The 24,309-nt window shown below is 38.6% G+C and overlaps 1 long non-coding RNA gene across 2 annotated transcripts; it reads right to left on the bottom strand.

The window, feature by feature from the left end:
• Positions 1–5,558: 5,558 nt before the first annotated feature.
• LOC311299719 lies at positions 5,559–9,683 on the bottom strand. 2 transcript variants are annotated; one of them, XR_014629187.1, is made up of 8 exons: positions 8,044–9,683; positions 7,894–7,954; positions 7,058–7,176; positions 6,636–6,933; positions 6,475–6,535; positions 6,215–6,308; positions 6,006–6,124; positions 5,559–5,899 (listed from the first exon to the last, which is right to left on the bottom strand). It is a non-coding gene; the product is annotated as an uncharacterized lncRNA (long non-coding RNA). The 2 variants fall into 2 exon arrangements; XR_014629188.1 differs by lacking the exon at positions 8,044–9,683 and having other exon boundaries at positions 7,894–8,032.
• Between the last annotated feature and the right edge of the window lie 14,626 nt (positions 9,684–24,309).

The raw sequence follows: 24,309 nt of genomic DNA, 5'->3' as shown, positions 1-24,309 counted from the left end.
GGTTACTGTAGACCGTGGATTGAAGAATATGCCTCGATTGCTCAGCCTCTCTATGACTTGTTGAAAGGCCATGGTAAAGATTCAGATATTGTTTGTATGGAAGAACTTCACCTCAAAGCATTCAATGATTTGAAGAAAGCACTATGTCAAGCACCAGCATTAGGAATTGCCCAAGCTGATAGACCCTTTGTGCTTTATGTCCATGAACACTTGGGCTTTATGATTGCATGTCTAATGCAAGATCATGGGGGCAGTTTACGTCCAATTCATTACTATTCTGGTAAACTTGACATAGTAGCTCAAGGTATGGGCCCATGCCTCAGAGCAGTACAGGCAGTTCATCTAGCGCTTCAGGCTTCATCAGTAATGGTGTTAGGTCAGACGGTAAATGTAAAATGCCCTCACGCAGTGTCCGCACTAATGAATCAAGCAAAAGTCACTTCTGTCACTTCCTCTCGTTGGGGAAATTGGTTAACTACTCTCACAGCCCCGAACATTGTTTTACAGTGTGCACCGGTCACGAACCCCTCATCATGTATGATGTCTGCAATGACTGAAGTTGTGTTAGAGGATGAAGGTGAAATGACTCATGATTGTGTTACGCTTACATACGCAGCGACAAGTGAAATAGCAGAAACTCCCATAGAAAATTCAGAATTTGAGTTGTTTGTTGATGGTTCAGCTCAAGTAATTGAAGGGAACAGACGAGCAGGTTATGCAGTAACATCCACCACTGAGGTGGTAGCTTCAGGTCGTCTTCCAGATCATTTTTCAGCTCAGGCTGCAGAACTGGTAGCTTTAACTAGAGCATGCACACTAGCTTCAGGATCAGTTGCAAATACAGTGAGGAAAATAAGTATTTGAACACCCTGCTATTTTGCAAGTTCTCCCACTTAGAAATCATGGAGGGGTCTGAAATTGTCATCGTAGGTGCATGTCCACTGTGAGAGACATAATCTATAAAAAAAAAAACAATCCAGAAATCACAATATATGATTTTTTAACTATTTATTTGTATGATACAGCTGCAAATAAGTATTTGAACACCTGTCTATCAGCTAGAATTCTGACCCTCAAAGACCTGTTAGTCTGCCTTTAAAATGTCCACCTCCACTCCATTTATTATCCTAAATTAGATGCACCTGTTTGAGGTCGTTAGCTGCATAAAGACACCTGTCCACCCCATACAATCAGTAAGAATCCAACTACTAACATGGCCAAGACCAAAGAGCTGTCCAAAGACACTAGAGACAAAATTGTACACCTCCACAAGGCTGGAAAGGGCTACGGGGAAATTGCCAAGCAGCTTGGTGAAAAAAGGTCCACTGTTGGAGCAATCATTAGAAAATGGAAGAAGCTAAACATGACTGTCAATCTCCCTCAGACTGGGGCTCCATGCAAGATCTCACCTCGTGGGGTCTCAATGAACCTAAGAAAGGTGAGAAATCAGCCCAGAACTACACGGGAGGAGCTGGTCAATGACCTGAAAAGAGCCGTTTCCAAGGTTACTGTTGGTAATACACTAAGACGTCACGGTTTGAAATCATGCATGGCACGGAAGATTCCCCTGCTTAAACCAGCACATGTCAAGGCCCGTCTTAAGTTTGCCAATGACCATTTGGATGATCCAGAGGAGTCATGGGAGAAAGTCATGTGGTCAGATGAGACCAAAATAGAACTTTTTGGTCATAATTCCACTAAACGTGTTTGGAGGAAGAAGAATGATGAGTACCATCCCAAGAACACCATCCCTACTGTGAAGCATGGTGGTGGTAGCATCATGCTTTGGGGGTGTTTTTCTGCACATGGGACAGGGCGACTGCACTGTATTAAGGAGAGGATGACCGGGGCCATGTATTGCGAGATTTTGGGGAACAACCTCCTTCCCTCAGTTAGAGCATTGAAGATGGGTCGAGGCTGGGTCTTCCAACATGACAATGACCTGAAGCACACAGCCAGGATAACCAAGGAGTGGCTCTGTAAGAAGCATATCAAGGTTCTGGCGTGGCCTAGCCAGTCTCCAGACCTAAACCCAATAGAGAATCTTTGGAGGGAGCTCAAACTCCGTGTTTATCAGCGACAGCCCAGAAACCTGACTGATCTAGAGAAGATCTGTGTGGAGGAGTGGGCAAAAATCCCTCCTGCAGTGTGTGCAAACCTGGTGAAAAACTACAGGAAACGTGGGGGGTGGGGGGGGGGGGGGGGGTATGTTGCTCCCGATTCACTGCTGCCATATTTGGCTCAACAAATACACAATTTGGGTCACAGTGGTCCAGCAACGATGAATCACAGGTTCTCAAATCAATGGTGGAATCCAAAATTCAGAAATGTAGCCACAGAAACAGCCAAAAGGTGTGTTACATGTCAGAAAAATAATGATGTACCAGCAGCCATTACACCAGCAGCACATACCCCAGCTCCACCAGGACCATTTCGTCACTTACAAGTTGATTACATATCGTTGCCTCGTTGTAAGGGAAAAACTGACGTTTTGGTTGTAATAGACAAGTTCTCAAGATGGATAGAAACTTATCCAACAGGGCGTGCTACAGCTGCACATACTGCTAAATGTCTTGTCACTGATTTCATTCCCAGATGGGGATTACCAGATTGCATTGACTCAGATCAAGGTACGCACTTCACAGGACAGGTAGTTAAAGAAGTGTCTAAAATGTTGAAGGTTAAGTGGAATCTGCACTGTCCCTACAGGCCACAAGCATCAGGACAGGTTGAAAGGGCAAACAGAACAATCAAAACCAGGCTAAGCAAAATGCATCAGGAAGGGGTGTCATGGGTTGAAGCGCTGCCAGCTGTACTGTGTAGTATGAGAGCGTCACCTAACAGATCAGTAGGACTGAGCCCTCATGAGATTATTACAGGACATCCAATGCAGATGCCAGGTGTGATTGATCTTAGAAATGCTGATGTTCACATTGCCTCAGATGCCCTGATCTCTTACTGTGAACATCTTACAAAGGCAGTACAGAGTGCCAGAGAGAGAGTTGAGTCATGTTGGCAGACTCCACCAGAGGGTGGACACACAATCATCCCAGGTCAGTGGGTCATGATAAAATCATTCAGACACAAGCCGTTAGAACCTAAGTGGCATGGACCACATCAAGTAATGATGATTACAGCAGCTGCAGTGTTGTGCCAGAGAAAGAAAACATGGACTCATGTGTCACATTGCAAAGTGGTTCCTCCCCCTACAGGGATAGGATAGGACACATGGACCAGTGAGGTGCCCAGGGAAGAACTGGAAGCAACAGGCTTTCGGGGGCCAACCCTGTGGTGAAGATTCCCTTATAGGCCCTTCCCAACCATAGTCCATCCTCACCTCACTGTTCCTTTTTAGGTGTCTCATAAATTAAGAAATAGGGAAAGAAGGAACCACAATTAGCAGACTCAGATTGAATAGAGGATACAACCCTAATGTTTGTAGTCTTTACAATGAATACTGGTCTGTTGCAGTTGTTCTTTGTTTGTTTGTTTTTAACCATATGCACTGACCTACACACCTGCATATGAAGACCCAACCTCCAGAAAACAACTAGACCAACTGCAGAGACTACAACCAACACAGAAGAAAAAAATACACAACGCAGATTCACCTACGGGAACTTCAGTCATCCCTCATCATGATCAAGATTGTCGTACTACTACTAACCATCATGGACATCGCACAAAGTGTGGACCCCAGAAACAACATATTCTTAGAGCTGATGAATATGTCAAGAAATGCCTTGTTTGCTGGAAAGAACGTTTGCATGCCACATGCAACCTTCAGTAGGAGCCGGAATCCCATGGGTTGCACACCCTATCTCTGTCTACAGCATCCTACCCAGCCAATTCAATGGCAGGTGCACCCTGGTTTATGTTCCAGCTACCAGCTATCAGAGAAAATACACACTCCACCCCAAGCTCTCCACAGCTACAAAATTCAGCTCCTTCTATCAACAAAGATGGCTGCATTCCAGGACTCACTTGTGTTCAAACGTGGTGGTCAAGAACTCTTGGAGCATTAATCCCATGGTGTACCTGAGTGCTGCACCGGGTTAATGGATCCAACAGAGAACTTGAACAAAATCCAACAAGACATTCTTGATCTTTCAACAAAATTACACCAGATGACTGAAGACAATTCTTCATGGTTCGGAAACTTGATTGGTAAACCCTGGCTGTGGATTAAAGAAATAGCAATGCTGCTGTTATTTCTCCTACTGGCGTTCTACGTATGCTTCCACAGTATCAAGTGTTTCATTCAACAAATGACTCACGCCTCGCACGAGAAAATGACTGGTCCAACCATAAAAGAATATTACCCGTAAGAACTTCACGGACCCTAATTGCATGTTTGTTTCTGTGTCAACATGCAATTACAGATGAACAACACAGATCATGCTTTGTGCCTGTAACCATCACACGTTACAAGAATGAACTTGCTTTGTGCCTGTAACTATCACACGTTACAAGAATGAACTTGCTTTGTACCTGTAACTTACACAAATTACAAGATTTAACTTGCTATGTGCCTGTAACTTACACAAGTTACAAGATTGAACTTGCTATGTGCCTGTAACTTACACAAGTTACAAGAATGAACTTTTAAGTGTCTAAATTTGTATTTTGTGAGAGTTTTTAAGACTCTCAAAGGGGCAAATGTGGGATTCCAAATTTATTAAAAGGTTTAATTTAGGTTTACATTGAATTTAGATTATTAGCAGAGTTTTCTAGCAAAAGACTCCGGTCAGTCCTGTTTTACTGAAACTCTTAATGACTCTCGGATTTTGTGTTTTAACAAGAGAGTCCTGCCAGTCCTGTACTCGGGTCTCAGAATTTGAATAGATATGCTGAGTGAATTAGGGTGGGCAGCACTCTCAGTCTAGAACCGGTTCCTAAACCTGTCTTTTTTGGTTCCTGCCTCTAAAATGTATATAAACTAAGAGAACATCTCACTGATTCAGACTTGGTGACTGCAGCTACCGACAGCTCGTGTTCTCAATAAAGAATCCTGCTGAAGAAACAACCAAGTCTCCTGGTCTTTCGATTCTAAGTTCACAACAATCACTGCATGAAAATTGGGATTTCCGACCCCGTAAACGGCCGTAAATCTCCCTAATTTTCGGCAGTTAACGACAATTTACAGCCTGTGAACGTCGCGTTCGTCTGTGCCGAATATTGTCGGAAACGAACCATGACGTATGCAGAGCGCTCGCGCCGGAGGTGTGAATGGCTCTAATTACCATATGAATAGCAGCTCCCGCCAGAGAAAGGCTTGAATTTCCTCACTCACTATTGGTTGAACCCACGTGGTTTAAACAAGAAAAATCACTCGTGATTGGTTGGCAGATCTGTTACTATTGGTCACCCTCGCTCATTATAAATTCAAAAAATTATAATATTCATATAAATAATAATATATAAATTATTTTTTTATATTCATAATATGCTATTCTGTGGTATATTCATGTCATTGTTAACCTATGGACTACACTATTACCATCAAGGACATGAATTTATAAAGGAAAAGAAAATTTGCCAGGGACATGCTGTTTATTCAAAGAAAGAGCTTTATTAGCACAAACACAAAACAATATACACCTATGTACAAAGCATAGATCATCTGCACACACAACAAATTAGAAGCTCAGTGTCTGTTTTCATCTTCGGAGCTGTAGTAGGTGACCAGCGGCGTTCTCTCTGAATTCGATCCACTTTGAAAACGTCTGTGGTGCGTTGCCCTGTATTTAGGAGTCGCCTCTAATCTCGACTGCAGTGTAGCACAGAGCTCTGTGAGCTCCTGGCTGGTGGTTGAACTTCATCGGACATCAGATCTATGGTGGCGTACTTCCAAATGCCCACGTCATCCTCACCTAGGACACCGTCTCGCTTCTAGCAGCTGTAAAAACAACCAATACAGACAATCAGTACTGTGATGCACTGTGTATGGACACAAAACATCTATTAATGCACGTGAAAAATAGTCACATTGACTAAAATCTTACCCTCTTTCTTCTCACTCGACTCCGAGCTGAACTCTTCACAGCTTCGGCCTGCAATGCCAGATCTGGTTGTTTGTACCTGAAGCTCCTGCGTACTGTCTCGTAGTATGTCTTACAGGCAGCTGGAAAACAATTAAATGAGAGTGATATGAATAAAAACAACGCAAGTCACAGTAAAATGAAACAAGGAGAAAATAGTAAAAGTTACTTACAATGTCATCATGATTAGCGTCATGAAAATCTGGACTTGCAGACATAGCTCTGAGTAAATGTGAGGTTACGCCCTCGTTATGAGGCGAGGTTACTCTATGGAAACAAAATGTATGATTAAGATCGTAAACTATAACAGATTTTTTTTCTTATACAAGAGAATGAAAGCATATTCTTTGAATCTTACCTTTAAAATGTTTGTAAGTTTTTATGAAAGTAAAAAAATAAAAGAATGTAAGATTCTTTTTTTTTTTTTTTTTACCTTGCTCCAGTTCGTAGCGCCCACAATTTGTCTCAGAGTTGTGAAGATGGCATACTGCTTCCTGTAAATTACAGGATTATTTACAATTATTAAACATAATAGCCATCAATCCCATGACCTCTTGCTTTATGATGAAATCATGAAAAACAGAATATTCTTACATTTCACAAGGCCTGACAAAATACAGCTGCAGGTAACTAGCGGCATTCTGTCTGAATTCGGTCCATTTTGCAGACGTCTGTGGTGCGTTGCCCTGTACTTTGGAGTCGCATCTAATCTCGACTGCAGCGTAGCACAGAGCTCGGTGAGCTCCTGGCTGCGACAGGACGGAGGTCGCACAATCCATCCAGACACCCCGCCGACGATGCCGTCTTCCTCATCAGACATCAGGTCTATGGAAGCACACTTCCGAAGGCCCACCTCATCCTCAGCTAGCACACTCTGTCTCGCTTTTAGCAGCTGTTAAAACCAATAAAGACAATCAATACTGCGCAATGCACTGCGTATGGACAACACACATCTATTAATGCACCTGAAAAATAGTCACATTGACCAAAAACACATCTAATCTAATAAATCTTACCGTCTTTCTTCTCGCTCGACTCCGAGCTGAATTCACCACAGCTTCCGCCTGCAATGCAAGATCTGGTTGTTTGTACCTGAAGCTCCTGCGCACTGTCGTGTAATATGTCTTAAAGGCAGCTGGAAAACAATTAATTGAGAGTGATATTAATAAGAACAACATAAGTCACAGTAAAATTAAACAAAGGAGAAAAAATGCAACCGGGTGAAATTGCAGAAATACACACCGGAAGCAAACTATGCTTTTTGAAATTGGGGTTTTATTCTGACTGCTGTTTAAAATAAGTGACAGCGGTCAATGGAAGCACAATTAAACAGATAAAAATCTGATTAAGAAAAAAGTTTGCCTTGTTTGAAGAGATTTCACACAAAAAAAAAATTTGATTTCACTAGTTAAAAAAAAAGAAAAGAAATTGTATTAACAGTTTACAGTAAATTTGAAGATGACAATCAAATGTCACAAAAAGCTTAACCAGTGGATCAATGCCCAAATCCACAAAATACTTAATTCAAACTGAAATGCAGTGTAATACACTGCAACTGGTCAGATTTAAATTGATTTCTCCAAACCAAAATATGTTGGGCTACAATTAAATACGATAACACAAACTGGAATACGGCAGTGGCTGAGGTAACTTAGGCCTAAGTTACAAGAGAAATAAAAGCACTTTAACAAAGCCACAACCCACGTTTAATCATGCCATGCGGAACCAGAAATATGCATTTAACCATAAAGTTATACTGTATAATCACAGAATATAGATTCAACTCATTAACAGATTTATCAAATAAACATGCCATCAGTAATTTCCCCCATAAACCATAAAACGTACATACCCAATCCTTTACCGTCCGATCACCACGAGGTTCACTCGTCACACATGCGCTCCAAATAAATCTATAAACAAAAATGTACACATCCAATGTTCTTTTAACTTCGCTTCACAACTTATTTGTGCATATTAAAGATATTGGAGTAATATTTACCAAGAAAGAAGAATGTATAACACAGAATCCGATCGATGCACGCACCGTCATGGAGCTCTCCTGAACAATGAAAAATGGCTGCCGTTCTCTGGTCGCGCGCACGCGTCCAGCACAAGTGAATAGTATCGCAAGAAGAGAGGGATTTCTTAAAGGGGCCACAAACATTTTTAATGCAAAATAGAAACGAGGTACATTTTATGTAAACAACTCTAATCGTAGTTGTAACTCTATATGTACAGTAGGCATAATTCTTGTCATTGCGTATGTGTATGCAGCATGAGTCAAATACAATCTTCTGTTCGTGTTGTATTATGCACAGTGGTTGGGCTCTAAGAGATTGTGATGCTGTATGCATGGAATGCACATTTTACCTTTGTGGCAAAGCCTGATTGAAATTAATTGTTGAAATGGTTTTGTGTCTTTTTTACATAACATTGGCTATTGCTAATGACACATAGTAACTAATCTAGCTACTTTCATTAAATATATCAATTTAAGCTAAAATGTAAGAGGGTCATTCTATGAAAATGTCGATTTTTCTGTCCCTAGCCTTTACAAAAATATTACACTTAAAAAACACTTTAGGGTTACAATTTCTTTACATTTTAAAATAAAACAATATGTTATTTGAACAATTACACCCTCTTGAGCCATCAATGTGGCAATATTTGATTTTTATGAATTATATAGAATTTCAAGCACCACAGAAGTGCTCGTCCCCACAGTCATGTACAGAGGGAAAATGCTTTATTTTGAGGTCAATAACAGATTTTTACACCATTTAAAATACAATAATGTATACATAACTATCAAATATATTATGTAAATGATATATATATAAAAAAATGCAGAATACATATTATAAAATTTATAATGAAAGTAGTGGTCCCCTGGAGTTGTGTCACTGGTGTTACTGTTAAACAAAAATCTCTTATTTTGAAATAAAAATCACACTGCTATAGCTTATGTTTGTATGCAGGCCTACGGAATTTATATTCACAATACTTAATAACTAATATTATTTTATTGCATTTATATTAGTTGTTTGAAGAGTTACAAAAAAGCGGTCGGTCTTAACACAAGTTTCAGCCGGCAAGTCGGTCGGACTAAAAGGGGGAAAAAATAAATAATTGGGTCGGTAGGCTACTAAACTGACAGGGTCGGTCGGGTTACGGCAAACAAGAATATTTTTAAGGATGGCCTTAGACTATTGTAACTCACTTTATTTTGGGCTATCTCAGGCCTCTCTCTCTCGTCTACAGCTAGTTCAAAACGCAGCGGCTAGACTTCTCACCGGGACACGCAAATACGAGTCGATCACCCCTATTTTATTCAAACTCCACTGGCTACCTGTCACATTCAGGATTGATTTTAAAATTTTACTATTTGTGTATAAAGCTCTTAACAAACCGGCCCCCCAATATCTGACCAATCTCCTCTGCCCGTACACTCCATCTCGTACTTTGAGATCCAGTGATCACTGTCTTCTCATCGTGCCCAGATCCAGACTTAAAAAACGAGGCGACTGCACTTTTGCGACTGCAGGCCCAAAACTTTGGAACAGTCTACCCCTCTATATCAGACTAGCTCCCTCAATTTCCATCTTCAAAACATCCTTGAAAACTTTTAATACCCCTTGACACAACTATTTATTTTTTATTTTTTTACTGTCCTGTTTCTGCCCTGCATTTTATCTATTGCCCTGTACAGCACTTTGGTCAGCCTTGGCTGTTTTTAATTTTGCGTTATAAATAAATATTGTATTTTTTTTAGAATTAAGTTAATACCTTTGAGTCACCTGGGATAAAACTCCCCCTGCTACCCTCATTTGCATTTGTAAAGCTCACAGCAGTCTCATTTACATGTTAAAGCATTAGAGGGAGGGGGGTCACGGGGCAAGCAAGTCCCACGTCAATTTCCGACAATTTCCGACAGTTTGCAGTGTTGCCTGTAAATTGCCGTTTGCAGTCGTAAACCTGAACTTCCACGACAATCTACAGCGCCGGTAACTGTCGAAAATCCCACTTTTCATGCAGTGAATACGTTCAAGTGATTACATCATAACTCAACAAAAACATTTAATGTTCTGAGTCTGACAGTTACCCATTATGGCAAAACCATAAATTAATGAAACAGTAAGGCCTTAAATCTGTATATTATCAGTTGTTATTCAAAACTTTTTAACTATCTAAAGTCAATTATAATCTGGGGTGGATCTAAAAAGTTATTCAAATATGTTAGCAAAGAGGTATGATATTATGGAAGTTTGTTTCTGCCACGGAATAAAACAATTTAAAAGATAATTGTGACTCTCTCACAATTCTGACTTTTTTCCTCACAAGTGCACATCTCACAAGGTTTTATTTTTTTGTTGCTGCAATTGAGATATAGATTTTGCAAGTTTATACACCTTTGACAAACCATGGGTTTACAAAGGAGAAACGATTTCACCACAAAGGAGATTGTGGTGAAATTGTTTGTTTCTGTAGACATTTAACACCGAGATTACAAAATAAGCTTCAGACACACCTTCAGCTCACAAATTAAATCTTTTTATTTCCTCCTCCTTATGAATCACATTATTTTCTCTAAAGATTTCCCTGAAACATACGTTGTCCCTGCGTCATATTACTGCAAACATAATTTTGTTTTTGAGTTTTCCTTCTTCAGAAGTGCAACACTTTTTTTTACGGTGTTGTGCAATCATTTTTTCAGAGTTTTGAATTTGTCACTGTTCTCCCAGTGTATTAGTTTGTTTTCCAGATTTGAAACCTTGTAAATGGTGATCTGAAAACTGCTGTGCGAACAGGTGAAAAAAAGTTTTGAAACTCTGAAAACTGAGGTTCGAAAGGGCGAAACTTATTACATTACATTATATTTGCACTCCTATTGCAGACTATTTTTTCAGAGCTGAGTTTATGACACCCACTTTGCGGAGATACGCCCACACAGTTGCGAGCTTGCGACTTAGTGATTTGTGGCAGCGAGGTCACGTCACCTAGCTCTGCTCTGAAACTCTGACTGAGCGAAAACTAGATGTACCGCATGGCGGTACAAAATACGACCGCCGCTCAGGCCTGCACTGGCTTTCCACAAAAATAAATGACGTGGAGCAATTTGGCTGTATTGCGTGTTTATGTATATAAGTTGTATATTTTAAAAGACTGTCTGGAGTATTCCTGTGGATCATGGATAATTTAGAGTTTTGTAATTATTTGCTATTACTATTTAAGTTTTATATCAAAAGTCATTAGTTTAGACACTTAACATTCGTAATGTGAAAATGTCACATTCATAACAGTGGTTTTCCCTACATAATGTATTATAAAAATGAGTTTCAAAAACACACTTATTGTGTTCAAGCAAGTCTTTTTCATGCTACATTGGTAACAACAAACAGCTTTTTAAACAAAAAACAAACAAAATTAAACTCATTCCCACTGTACCTAGTAGAACACTTAAGTAAATGTCCCATTGAAATTAATGGGATTTTATGGATTTAGGTGAAGAAAGTGTACACATAATACATTTTGGTCTGTACCATGAAGAGAAAACTGATTCAACTATATAAACTATATATTTTCTGAAAGCGTAGACTCTCAGGATGTGATCTAACATGGCATGAAACATGTCCCACCCACCTCATTAGTATACTGCCCAAGCATAACACATTGGGTATTGGTAAATCGGGTATATGGCTGATACCTAAAAAAAGTAGTAGTATGTGCATGTCTGTCTGTGTGTGTGTGTGTGTGTGTGTGTGTGTATGTGTGTTTGTGTCTGTTCGTGTATGTATGCGTGCGTACATGTGTGTGCGCGTGTGTGTTTGTGTGTGTGTGTCTGTGTGTGTGTGCATGCTTGCGTTTGTTTGTATTCCTGCATGTGTGTGTGTGTGACAGTATCATCCTAAACCAGCAACCCTTCGTTCAACAGCACCATCTACAGGCCGATGAGTGTACAGTCACTAAATGTGCACACAAATAAATTTATTTTATACCCCCCCCATGGATGAAATTCTACGAAACTTAGCATACCCCCAGAGGATGTGAAGTTAATCATACACATGAAATATGGTGCAGTTCTGAACATCTCAACTGAAGATAGGGGCGATTAAAGCAGAATAATATTGCATTTTCATTTTTTATGGGAAGGGACGCAAATCACTAATGAGTGATTATGGGCTAGGTTGATGTGGGCCCTTAAGACCAACATACCATAAAAATGTCTTCATCCTCGGTGCCACGGTTCAGGTAGTTATTTAGGAAAAACTGCATTTTTTGGGTTTGGGGGGGCCCAGCGCGGGGGGGGGGGGGGGGTGGCCCCCGGGGACCAAACGAAATTTTTCCGTAAAAGTCTAGTGGGGCTACATGCCCACCAAATTTCATGTTCCCTGGTGTTTCGGTGTCCCTGGTATCGTTGACGAAAAATTCAGTAGATGACGAAAAAAAAAAAAAAAACCTTTGACAATCCCTATATGACCGCTTTCGCTAGCTATGCTAGCGGCGGTCATAATGAAGCTTCGCAACCTCGCAACTTAAAAAAAAAAAAAAAAAATCCCTGGAGGGAGGGCCTTCTGCTCTTGGCCAATGCTTTGCTGTCTGCTGACGTACAGTCCAATCACAAGTCGTATTTACTGGAAAGGTGGGATTGACCGACTGCTCCGCCAATGATGAATTTCTCACTCTCGAAATTCTCATGCTCACTCTCCTCACACAGCCAGCGACTCACTTTCCTCAGCTGGCGACTCACTCTCCTCACGCAGCGAGCGACTCAGTCATGTACATTGGCCTAATATTATAATAAAATCTCAAGTAGGCTACTGTATTGGTGCAATAACTAACTTCAGTAAACTGTTACATTTTTGTGTTGTAAAAGTAATTTATTCTGAACCAATAATCTTAAATTGATTCTCATTGCATTTTTTTTTAAACATTTATAAAGGCAATTTCCCCCTAACGGTCATCTTTCAAGTCAAATTCTATACATTTTAAGTCACTATATTGCTTTTACCAATCAAATTGACTAGTATCAACAAAAACTTTTTTTCCCCACTGCAGAGAAAACAGAATCTGCATCAGAGGTGGCATTTATGAAAAGTTTAATATGCAAAACAAGCATAAAAAAATAATAAAATAAAAAACATTGTTTTGGTATCAAATATTCAACATGAATGCATGGGGCAAAAAAAATATATATATATATATATATATTTGGTGTATATTAAATCAGGGTTCTCAAGTTTTATCAAAAACTTGGAGTGAGATCACATGCGGTTAGGGGAGGAGCCCTAATGGAGCCCCTCAAATATACTCTTCAATGTTATATTTCAAAATTACAAATATAGGCTACAAAAATTACAAAAATATAACAAATTGCTCCAAACAGTTTGGAAAAACAAATCTTTTTGCATTTTGAATGTATTTAGTCAAACTGGTATAATGATTTATTGTGTGGTGGGACATTGTGAACAAATGACATATTAGAGTATTAAGGTGTGTGTGTGTGTGTGTACATAAGAGTAACGTTACACACTCCAGCTTATGAAATGTGTTTTGTGTTGTGTTTGTTGCACATTTTGATGCCATATATAAAATATTACCCAGAGCACTCTGCTTTAATACATGTAGCCTTAATGTAACTAGAAAGACTATTAATACAGTATAATATATAATTTAAAATAAAATGAAGAAAAACATCTTTATTCCTTCCCATACCCACTAACACTTCCCTTAGTTTCAGATAACGTAAGCTAGCCAAACTGAGCCAAAGCTTCTGGCCTGGTTGCAAAGTAGCCTAAGTTGTCTAGTTTTTGACTGCATCAATAATAATGTATATAATGGCCTATATATTAAATGTTCTAGCCTAAAAATGTTAGACGAGCTTTCTTCCAACTTACCTTCTCCATCACGACGTGTGTTCGCGCGATGTTGTTGGTTACTTAACGAACGCACGGTGGCCTAAAAAACAAAAAATAATCATAAAACATAATGGGGCATTCATGTTGAATATTCTTTTGAATGGTGTTATCAAATAATAATCTGTTATAATCTGATAGAGAAAAACAACATGCAAGTAATTTATAGGCCTACAGTTAACTAATGTGATCTTTACAAAAACATAATGGTGTATGTAACTTTGAAATGTGTTTTACCTATTTTGATACCAATGTGAATCAGCAAAAATGGAAATGTCATTCTAAAGATAATTTATAAAATAAACTTTTTAAAAAGCCGTGCATCCTGTTTGCGTATCCTGTGCGCTTTCGTCATTGGCGGAGCAGTCGGTCAATCCCACCTTTCCAGTAAATACGACTTGTGATTGGACTGTACGTCAGCAGACAGCAAAGCATTGGCCAAGAGCAGAAGGCCCTCCCTCCAGGGTTTTTTTTTTTAAGGTTGCGAAGCTTCAGGCAGAGCCCGTCTACGGAGAGCCTGTCCACTCCCTATTAGCATTCTGACGTCATTGACATTTTGAAAGACTTTTTTAAAGCAAATAAGTGACTCTAAAAAATCTAACACCCAGCAATGTGTAATTTCTTTGCATCTCCTTTCGAATACAACATTCAAATTACTAGACAAAAAATTATATCCTGAGAAAAGTGGATTTTGAGGGGTATACCGCCATTGACCTCCATTCATTCTGCACTCGTCCTGTGAGCGCCCTCATATGGAATCAGAGTGGAACTGCAACCAGTTCAGAAGCCGGAAGTGTAGTGAGAGTGAAACTTCTCGCCATATTAGACATTCTCTGCTTCAGGCTTGTTCGACTTCATACAGCTCTGCGCAGACCATAGACTGTAAAAAAATAGGCGCAGACCGATCGGCGGCTGACTTAAAGCAGTGCATGCCGGTTAGAAATTTTGTCCGACTTGATACAGAGCCGACGCCACGTGACTGTGACATATGCCATCAAAGTACCGCGAGAGCAATTTGAGAGTAGCCGGAGAACTCATAGACATAATAAATACATAGACGCCCTATACACCTTACAGCCTCACTTTCGATTTCAAAATGGCGGCTGCGTGAAATCAGCGTATTGGCCGCTTTGAACCGTTGCTGCGATACGTCAACGCGTCCGCCATTTTGCGGAGGGCAAGACTGCGCTGTAATCAAATGCAAATGAACAGGTGAGCTGCGGTTTTCTGGATAAAAACCAAAAAAAATTACATTTATCAACCGATTTCAGTGGTTTGTATGTGGTGTATAAAAAAGTTCAATCTCTAGTTATTTAAAATCTCGATAGTTAGATTTATATATACAGTGCAATGCATAAGTGAATACACCCCTATGTTAAATTCCCATAGAGGCAGGCAGATTTTTATTTTTAAGTATTTAAAAAAAAAAAAAAATTAGGATACTATGCATCCTGATAAAGTTCCCTTGGCCTTTGGAATTAAAATAGCCCCACATCATCACATAGCCTTCACCATACCTAGAGATTGGCATGGGGTACTTTCCATAAGATCATCTCTCAATGCAAATCAAACTAGCTTTTAGGCTAACTGAAATAAAGCCATGCCAATCTCTAGGTATGGTGAAGGCTATGTGATGATGTGGGGCTATTTTAATTCCAAAGGCCAAGGGAACTTTATCAGGATGCATAGTATCCGCCTGCCTCTATGGGAAATTAACATAGGGGTGTACTCACTTATGCACCATGTATTTTAAGGAAGAACATTTATTTATTTACGATACATTATTCATTCACAAAGAAAATTGGTGTCCTTAAAGGTTGGATTTTTCCTAATTTTTAAAATTAAGGCATTAAGTTCAATTTCCAAAATATGATTTTTCATTCCTCTTTTTAGTCAACTTTAGCATGGGTGTATTCACTTATGCATTGCACTGTATATAAAAAATGTTTAATAAGGAATGGCCAAAGCTCAGCTTGTCAAGCTTGTCATGTATTTGGCTTTTTATTCTTGGATAAGAATTGTGAACACCCCCATACTGAGATATTATTTAATTTTCACATTAAATTAAATAAAGTTTTCTTATTGTGGAAAAAGCATATTCTGTCATTGACCCGATTTTAGCAATAACAAAGATAACTGATGGATCCTTTATGGTAATACATATGATATGGTACTACAGTGCAATGCAAATAGTAAATATAAGATAAAGTGAGAAGTAGGCTAATAGTAAATAGTTTAGTCAATAAAATAAACAAACAGTATACAGCGAATAAAATAGTAATGAAAAGTATAATTATATAATAGATCATAAGTACTATAATATAATAATAATAATATATTGATAATAGCATATAGTTTATGTATAATACTATAATAATAGCAAAAGAATATGAAATATCAATTACAGAATATATAGACAATAAAAAATAATAAGTTAAATAGTTACTATGAATAGTACAATAATTTAACAGCATAACTATAATAGATTGATAATCGCAAGTGGTATATTATAATAATAACAATAATAAATAATGTAAATTTATATATTTTAAAATATTCTTACATAGGCTATATAAAATAAAATGACGCAACCCTGTCTCTTTTTGTTAAATTTCAGACCGTTAAAGTTAAATAGCCTAAATATATAAAGTTATGAAACTTCACTTTGCCCTCAGCCAAAACAATCTGCCAAGGAACAAATTATAGATTAATGAAACCAAAGATCGCCCGTTAGATATACACAAGACGAATTATTCTCACTAGACTAAAGACATCAGATCCAGCGGCGAACGTCAGAAGCACTATAGCCGAGGTAAGGCTGTTCTCGGCGGGGTACATGAGCGCTGAGCGCCCGGTGATCGCTGGATCTCACTACTCCGAAACCGCCAGATAACATTTTTAAAAAGGCGCTGTCTTTATAAATAAACCACAGATTTGAGCTTTAAACAACTACATTGTCGACTGAAAAACTCTTAAAACTACATTTCGTGACACAATAACAGTAGTATTTTTAAATTTCGCGGCCATTCTTCTATGATAATAAAAATAGTAAATGAAATACAACCAGGAACAAATTTTCAGTTTTGCTTGTGAAAGGTAATTCCCTGAGACCTGTTTTCAATTGTGTGGCGATTTGTAAAGCCCCAAGCAGCACACGAAATAGGAATTTTTCTCAATTCTCGTTATGAGAGGTATGGGAAAGTTGCCCTCCGCAGTATGGCGGCGCCGTTGACGTACGATCCAGTGGCCAATAGGGCGTCTATGTATTTATTATGTCTATGGCCTACACGGCCCACCAGATGACGCTCCGAGGCCCACCAGAGGGCCGTGGCCCACACCGGTTGAGAATCACTGTGCTAGATAATACTGAGTGAGTGTGTGTGTGTGTGTGTGTGTGTGTGTGTGTGTGTGTGTGTGTGTGTGTGTGTGTGTGTGTGTGTGTGTGTGTGTGTGTATAAACGGGTCTTTGCAGTTGTAAACATTCCCGACTGGTAGCTGTAATACAGAACTTCTGAACTTACAGTCTGATGTTTGCTGCAGCTGGTGGCTCCCAGCGACTAAACACACACACACACACACACACACACACACCTAGAAACAGTTCACTGTACAAAGTGATTAACTGAAGGCCATATTCTGACTAAATTGTATTGTATTTATTTATTATGGGTATTATTTACCCATAGTTCTGGCTGATTTGAACTCAATTGTTCCTCTTCAAAAAACGGTTAGTTCCAGTCCTTGATTCTGTTTGGTCAATAGCATAAACTGTAAGTATAGTAAAGTATAGTGTTTTATTCACGATAAAACCTGACCGCTCACCCAACGTTCTATGTACACAACACCCTTAGCAACCACTCTCAGCAACGTAAACATAATGTTCAACCTCTAATTTATATTGTTCATTAAAGCTTATAGAGTAGAGTATTGTGAGAGAGATCGAGTAGGCAAGTGTACCTGCATTTACAGTAGATATAGCATTTTCCTTCAGGTCACTCCGTTTGAATGTCCACTGCGAGATCTTGTCCTTTTAACGGGTTTTCCATGCCTTAGTCATTTGTTAGTTGCATTTTGCTTCTCCGTGTTCAAAACAAGTTTAAGTCTTTCAATATAAAAGTCTTCTCTACTGACTGACTCGCTCATAAAGACAGTCTTTGCCGCCATAATGGCGAAATAATGTAATTGTGTGGTAACCGTTTTATAAAAGCTGGATTAAAGGTGCACTGTGTAATTTGTATCTAGTGGTGAGGTTGCGAATTGCAACCAACAGAAGTTACGGTGGCTGACAGGAAAAGATAGCAGAGAGTAGCCAGTTAAGCAATGAGGTTTCTTTACAAAGATAAATTAAGAAATTAGGTTTGTTAAATTATTCAGTAAAACGATATGTTATTGCGAATATTATTGTTACTTGTTCATCATTGTTTCAGTGTTTTATTTGCTGACTTTAGCTAGCTTCTTTGCACGAAGAACAACATAGTGACGAAACGTGTTTGTCCATTTAGGGCTACTGTAGAAACATGTCGTCGCATTTCAATGTAAGGTGACCCGCAGTGTTTGTAGATAGAAATGGCTCCTAAGGAAATAAAAACATAACGGTTTATTAAGTAAGGTCTTTATACACCACTGAAAACATAGTTACGTATATGATATTGCATTTCCGTCAACAGATCCTCCTAAATATTATACAATGCACCTTTAAGTCATGGCTGAAGGGGTTCCATTAAATCACGGGTTGCATTTGGTTGCATTGGATTAAGTCACGGCTGAAAAAAAATCTTCATTTGTGTTCCGAAAATGAACGAAAGTCTTACTGGTTTGGAACGACATAAGGGCAATTAATGACAGATTTTTCAGTTTTTAGTTAACTAACCCTTTAAGACTAAACCTCAAGTGTCATAACACCATCAAATGAAGTTCTGATAGAACTGTAGTGTAGAAGTTGTTTTGCTTAAAACTTTTAGATTTACAAAACTAAAGCCAGTTACAATAAAATCAGCTGAGTGGGAGAGAACTACATGGTGAAGAAGAGACAATGAGAGCTATGCGCAATTAAATAGATAGACCCCAGGGCCAAATTAACATAAGGGCTAGACGGGACAGATGCCCCACGGCATGAGCAAGGAGGGGGCCCGTGATTGGCAATAATAGACCTAGATTGACTAGCACCTAAACTTTGATGACACCTGTTTGAATTGCACTTTCAGGTGGATATTAATAGTTTGTTTGCCAATAAAGTGGCAGAAATTAAACCAACCGCAAACGTTGCATTCCTGTATTGCTGCACAAAAGACCTATTCAGTGGCTCCACACCTCATTCCATTACATGCAAACAAAAGTATCTGGAAGCTTTTGACACACTATAGACACTCCCTTGTCATGAAACAAAACTATAGCATGCGTGACACTGCTTTGATGCTCCTCCAAAACCTCAAATAATGTGGACAGACCTGAATGGGCAAGTTCACTGTCTTTTTTCTTCTGAAATGTATTGTGTAGCCTACTGAAATTTTGCAATTTCAAATAAGAAAATAAAGTGTACTTTTCAACCAGTCATGTCTAAAACGCACAGCTTCAGAGTTTAACAGAGAACTGAAGATTATATGCATGCAAAACACCACGATGTAGGCTACTGTAAAAAAAAAATATATATTTCTGCCTGTGCATTAAACATGTATCCTTGAGAATATCACAGTTAGGACTTGGACAGCATTATTTCTTCATTTCTGCATTCAGTGTCTTAAGTGCCACATGATCTTTCACAAAAAGGCCTATGCTGATCTTGTGCTCATTTCTTATTATTATCAATGTTGAACACAGTTGTGCTGCTTCATATTTTTGGAAACGGTAATATGTATTTTTTTTATGGAGGGATTATTGGGTCAGATTTAAAACTAAAAGTCTAAAACTAAAAGTCTTAAACGAAAACTAAAAGTCTAAATTTGAAACTAAAAGTCTAAGTCGAAAACTAAAAGTCTAAGTCGAAAATAAATTTGGTATTTGGTATTTAGGATTGGGCATTTGGTATTTAGGATTGGGCATTTGGTTATTTAGCCATTTAGGATTTAGGATTGGGAATTTGGTATTTAGGATTGGGCATTTAATCATTTAGCCATTTAGGATTTAGGATTGGGGATTTGGGGATTTAGGATTGGGAATTTGGGGATTGAGGATTGGGCATTTGAGGATTGAGGAGTGTATGCAAATAAGGAGGCGGGGCCCAAATACTGGAGGTTGGGTTTGAAATGGCTGGTGCGCAGAGGCACCTTATGGACAGCAGAGGGAGCTCCCAGTGCTAAGGAGCACACTGTAATGAAACCAAACAGAGCGAGTGAGCAGGGCTGGAGCGAGTACTGTACTTTATGTAAGGGATCATGTATAGGGATCTCCCAGTCACGTGACCCCTAGTCGCGTGTCAGCCATTTTGACGGAATACTTCAGCGCACCTACATACATGAGAATGCGGATTATCACATGTTTTATGGCTGCGAATTGATTAAAATAATATAATAGTATATAATGGTCACTGTATTAATTATCTTGAGCCTGCTGAAATGTTCCTATAAATATATTTTCTTTGGGCAATTCCGCGCAAAACTGTCACATCCATAACGCCAACTAAATACCATGGCATTGTGTTGGCGTTATGGATGTGACAGTTTTACGTGGAATTGCCCCTTTACAACTGTGCAATCTGAATAATAAATAGGCTAAATATATTTATCCACTAAGCTGCAGCAGTCCTCGTCTTCCCATTAACAGTTTTTTTTTTCTCTTTCTGACATTTCATACCTGTTGGGTTTACATTTTTTAATTAAATTGACTATAAAAAAAGATTGCTTATTGTGTGTGCTGGTGTTTATTCCAGTCTTTTAAAATAGTTGAATGAATGAATGCTCGCGAGGTGCCTGTAACGATGTTAAATAGGCTAGGCTATTTAATCAATAATGTACACAGCGTAACGTTAGAGGAGAATGACAGTCAACTACTTTGAATATTATAGCATTTTGGGCATAAACCAGTCTATGGCATAAACATGTAAATAATGAAAAGACTTGACATTGAAAAATGACACAGAATGATTAAAATTTAAATATTTAATCCAAATAAATGTTCGTGGTTCGCACTGATGTTATTCATTTGTTCTCACACACTTCAGCGTCGCGGTCACTGGTTTAGACGAACACTGCATGACCACTAACGTTATCTATTATTAGCACAGCGGCCGTCAGCTAACTCCTCACGTCATGTCATCACAAAAAGAAATATACAAGAGGAAAATAAAGGAATTAGGAATCATAGATCCATATGAAGCACCACAAGTTCTTTTTACAGGCATTAAATGTGAAGAAAAACTTCCTGACATTGAGTTCGGTGACATTTACAGCTACTGCTACCTTATTCACTTCCCATCACGCTACACCGGAGCTTCATTAAAAGCATACACAAGCTTAGCAGGCTATCGGTATCACAGCATCGCTCGGGCATGATAGAAGAATAGATGAATATTTCGCGACGAGCTGTATTATCACCAGCGGTTTAGCATTTTCTATTCCGTCAAGATGGCTGCTCCAAATGGCGTGACGTCACGCGGGACGTCCCTATAGCGAGGCGGTTGTTATAGCGAATAACAACCCCGACAGGCTGAACGGGACCCCGACGCGAAGCATATAATATAGTATTTATATATACTATATATAAATATATAGTATATATTTACTACCTACAAAATAAATAAATAATTTGACATAAAATATTGATTTTAAAAAGGAGTTTATTGATTTAAAAACAATTGTATTGCTTCCGCTAAAGAAAATAGTCCATTCTGCGTCCATAGCAACGCTCTGTTTTTCATGGCAACGGTGTGTTATACTTCGCAGCGGTCTGTTATCAAGAAATAACACACCGCATTCTACATTGGAATTCAACCAAGCCAAGTAAAAAATCTATATATTTTAACGCAACGCATCAGCAAAAACAAGGTTAGGAAACAGTAACTGTACGTTCACAACACCGCCGACTTGAGCTGCAAAGAAGCACTGGCCGCCTTGTCAAGGACGCTTGTCAAAAAGTACGAGGAAGCTTGTTGACGCTTGTTGACAATGACAACGGTTGTTGATAGTGAGTGCGCGCGCTTAGATCTATTGTAACAGTACACAGTACACAGTACACAGTGATATTGTGAAAGCCGTGGCAAGAGACAAGCAGCTTGTTTATTAATATGTCTATACCTGTGTGCTGTCTATTACAACTTCTGCTTAAACAGGTGGTTCCTATCATTATCGGATTAATTGCACAGTTTAACCATCATAGAGTGAAAGTTTATCATTTGCATGTCAGTTTAACAAGGGCGCGCTTGACAGGGCATATATAAGAACGAGCAGAGAGAGAGAGAGCTCCGGCCGCGCGCGCGCACTCACTATTAATAATAATAATAATAGTAATAGTTATTCTCGTCGTCAGACCGATAGCACTCCTTTCACTGGTGACTTTGTGTGTGAGGCCACATAAATGTTACAACGCTGTCATTAAGTTGAAGTTATCACATTATAAAGTACAGTACTCGCTCCAGCCCTGCTCACTCGCTCTGTTTGGTTTCATTACAGTGTGCTCCTTAGCACTGGGAGCTCCCTCTGCTGTCCATAAGGTGCCTCTGCGCACCAGCCATTTCAAACCCAGCCTCCAGTATTTGGGCCACGCCTCCTTATTTGCATACACTCCTCAATCCTCAATCCTCAAATGCCCAATCCTAAATCCCCAATCCTAAATCCTAAATGGCTAAATGATTAAATGCCCAATCCTAAATACCAAATTCCCAATCCTAAATCCCCAATCCTAAATCCTAAATGGCTAAATGACCAAATGCCCAATGCTAAATACCAAATTCATTTTCGACTTAGACTTTTAGTTTTCGACTTAGACTTTTAGTTTCAAATTTAGACTTTTAGTTTTCGTTTAAGACTTTTAGTTTTAGACTTTTAGTTTTAAATCTGACCCAATAATCCCTCCATATTTTTTCAGGATTCTTTGATGAATAGAAAGTCAAAAGAACAGCATTTAAAAGAAATAGAAAAATGATGTAACAATGTATGTCTTTATTGTCAATTTTGATCATTACAAAGCATCCTATAAATATGATTCTTTAGAAAAACAAACAAAATCTTGCTGAGCGAACACTTTTGAACGAAGGTATATATAACAAAATATGTATATACAGTGCTTGAAGTGGAAAAAATTAAAAATAAAGTGCTGGCGGTACTTATGTGGTGGTGGTGGGGTGGGGTTATGGTATGATTGAACATACAATCGGTTCTACAATACCTATCAAGTCAGACCCTGAATATTGATAACTAATAGGGCTGGGGTAAACGATTATTAATTAAACGATCAGTCGGGCGATTATTTTATCAATTAGTCGACTAATCTAATGACTAATTGGAATTAATTATCCTGTCTGTTATTAGCATATCTCTCGAACCGTTACTCCGAGTCTGATGGATTTCAAACTCGACAGCTGTCTGGGCACGAGTAAGTGCAGTGCCAAGTTTGACGTTGTTTGGATGAGAAATGCAAAAGAGACCGTCGGTAAAAGATGCACTTAGAAGGTTGTGGAATGTGTTTTCTTTACCTAGAAAGTGGCAAGATGAAAACCACTATTTTCTGTTTCAAACTTTCACATAGCATCTTTAGGTTATAATAACATACATTTTTTTTTTTTTTTTTTCAAAAATGCAATAAATTCATGACACTTTTTCTTTTTTCCAAATGCAATTAATCCATTGAATCGATATTGAAGTTATTTTTCATATTGAAACTGTTGAAAATACACAACAAAGTAAGCTGATCCACATATGACAGCCTCTGAACTCGGTCAATACGTACTGGACTAAACATAGGCTACATTCAATCAGCCATCGCTAAGAAATACCTCCTTTACCTTAGGTAAAGTTGGTTTTATTTCCGCATATTCGCACATTCGCGTTAAAGAACTTTTTCAATTAAATAGTCAATAAAACAATTTTTTTTCTGATTCGAAGCAGCTACATGATATTGACAACAAAGATTGTGAACTACAACATTTTCTACCATCGATCAAAATGGGCAAGTATATTTTTAATGCATACATACTTTAGTAGAATATTCAATGTAGTGTGGTAACCAAGATAGGGACCGTCTAAAAAGTTCATATTGTTTTTCATCGTGACAGACAACTACATTTTAGCCAACTGCAGATGTACTGGCAAATATCTCTCACATTATGTGTTGTGATGCTATAGAATGTCCTTTAGCAACAAAACCTGCATTATAATGATGGTGTTTAAAAGGGTGTTTATGAAATAATAATGAATGAACCT

This window comes from Rutilus rutilus (assembly GCF_951802725.1).
Source record: "Rutilus rutilus genome assembly, chromosome: 11".
NCBI classification, from domain to species: domain Eukaryota; kingdom Metazoa; phylum Chordata; class Actinopteri; order Cypriniformes; family Leuciscidae; genus Rutilus; species Rutilus rutilus.
The sequence above is the reverse complement of the archived record's forward strand: the minus strand, read 5'-3'. Positions and strand labels throughout refer to the sequence as shown.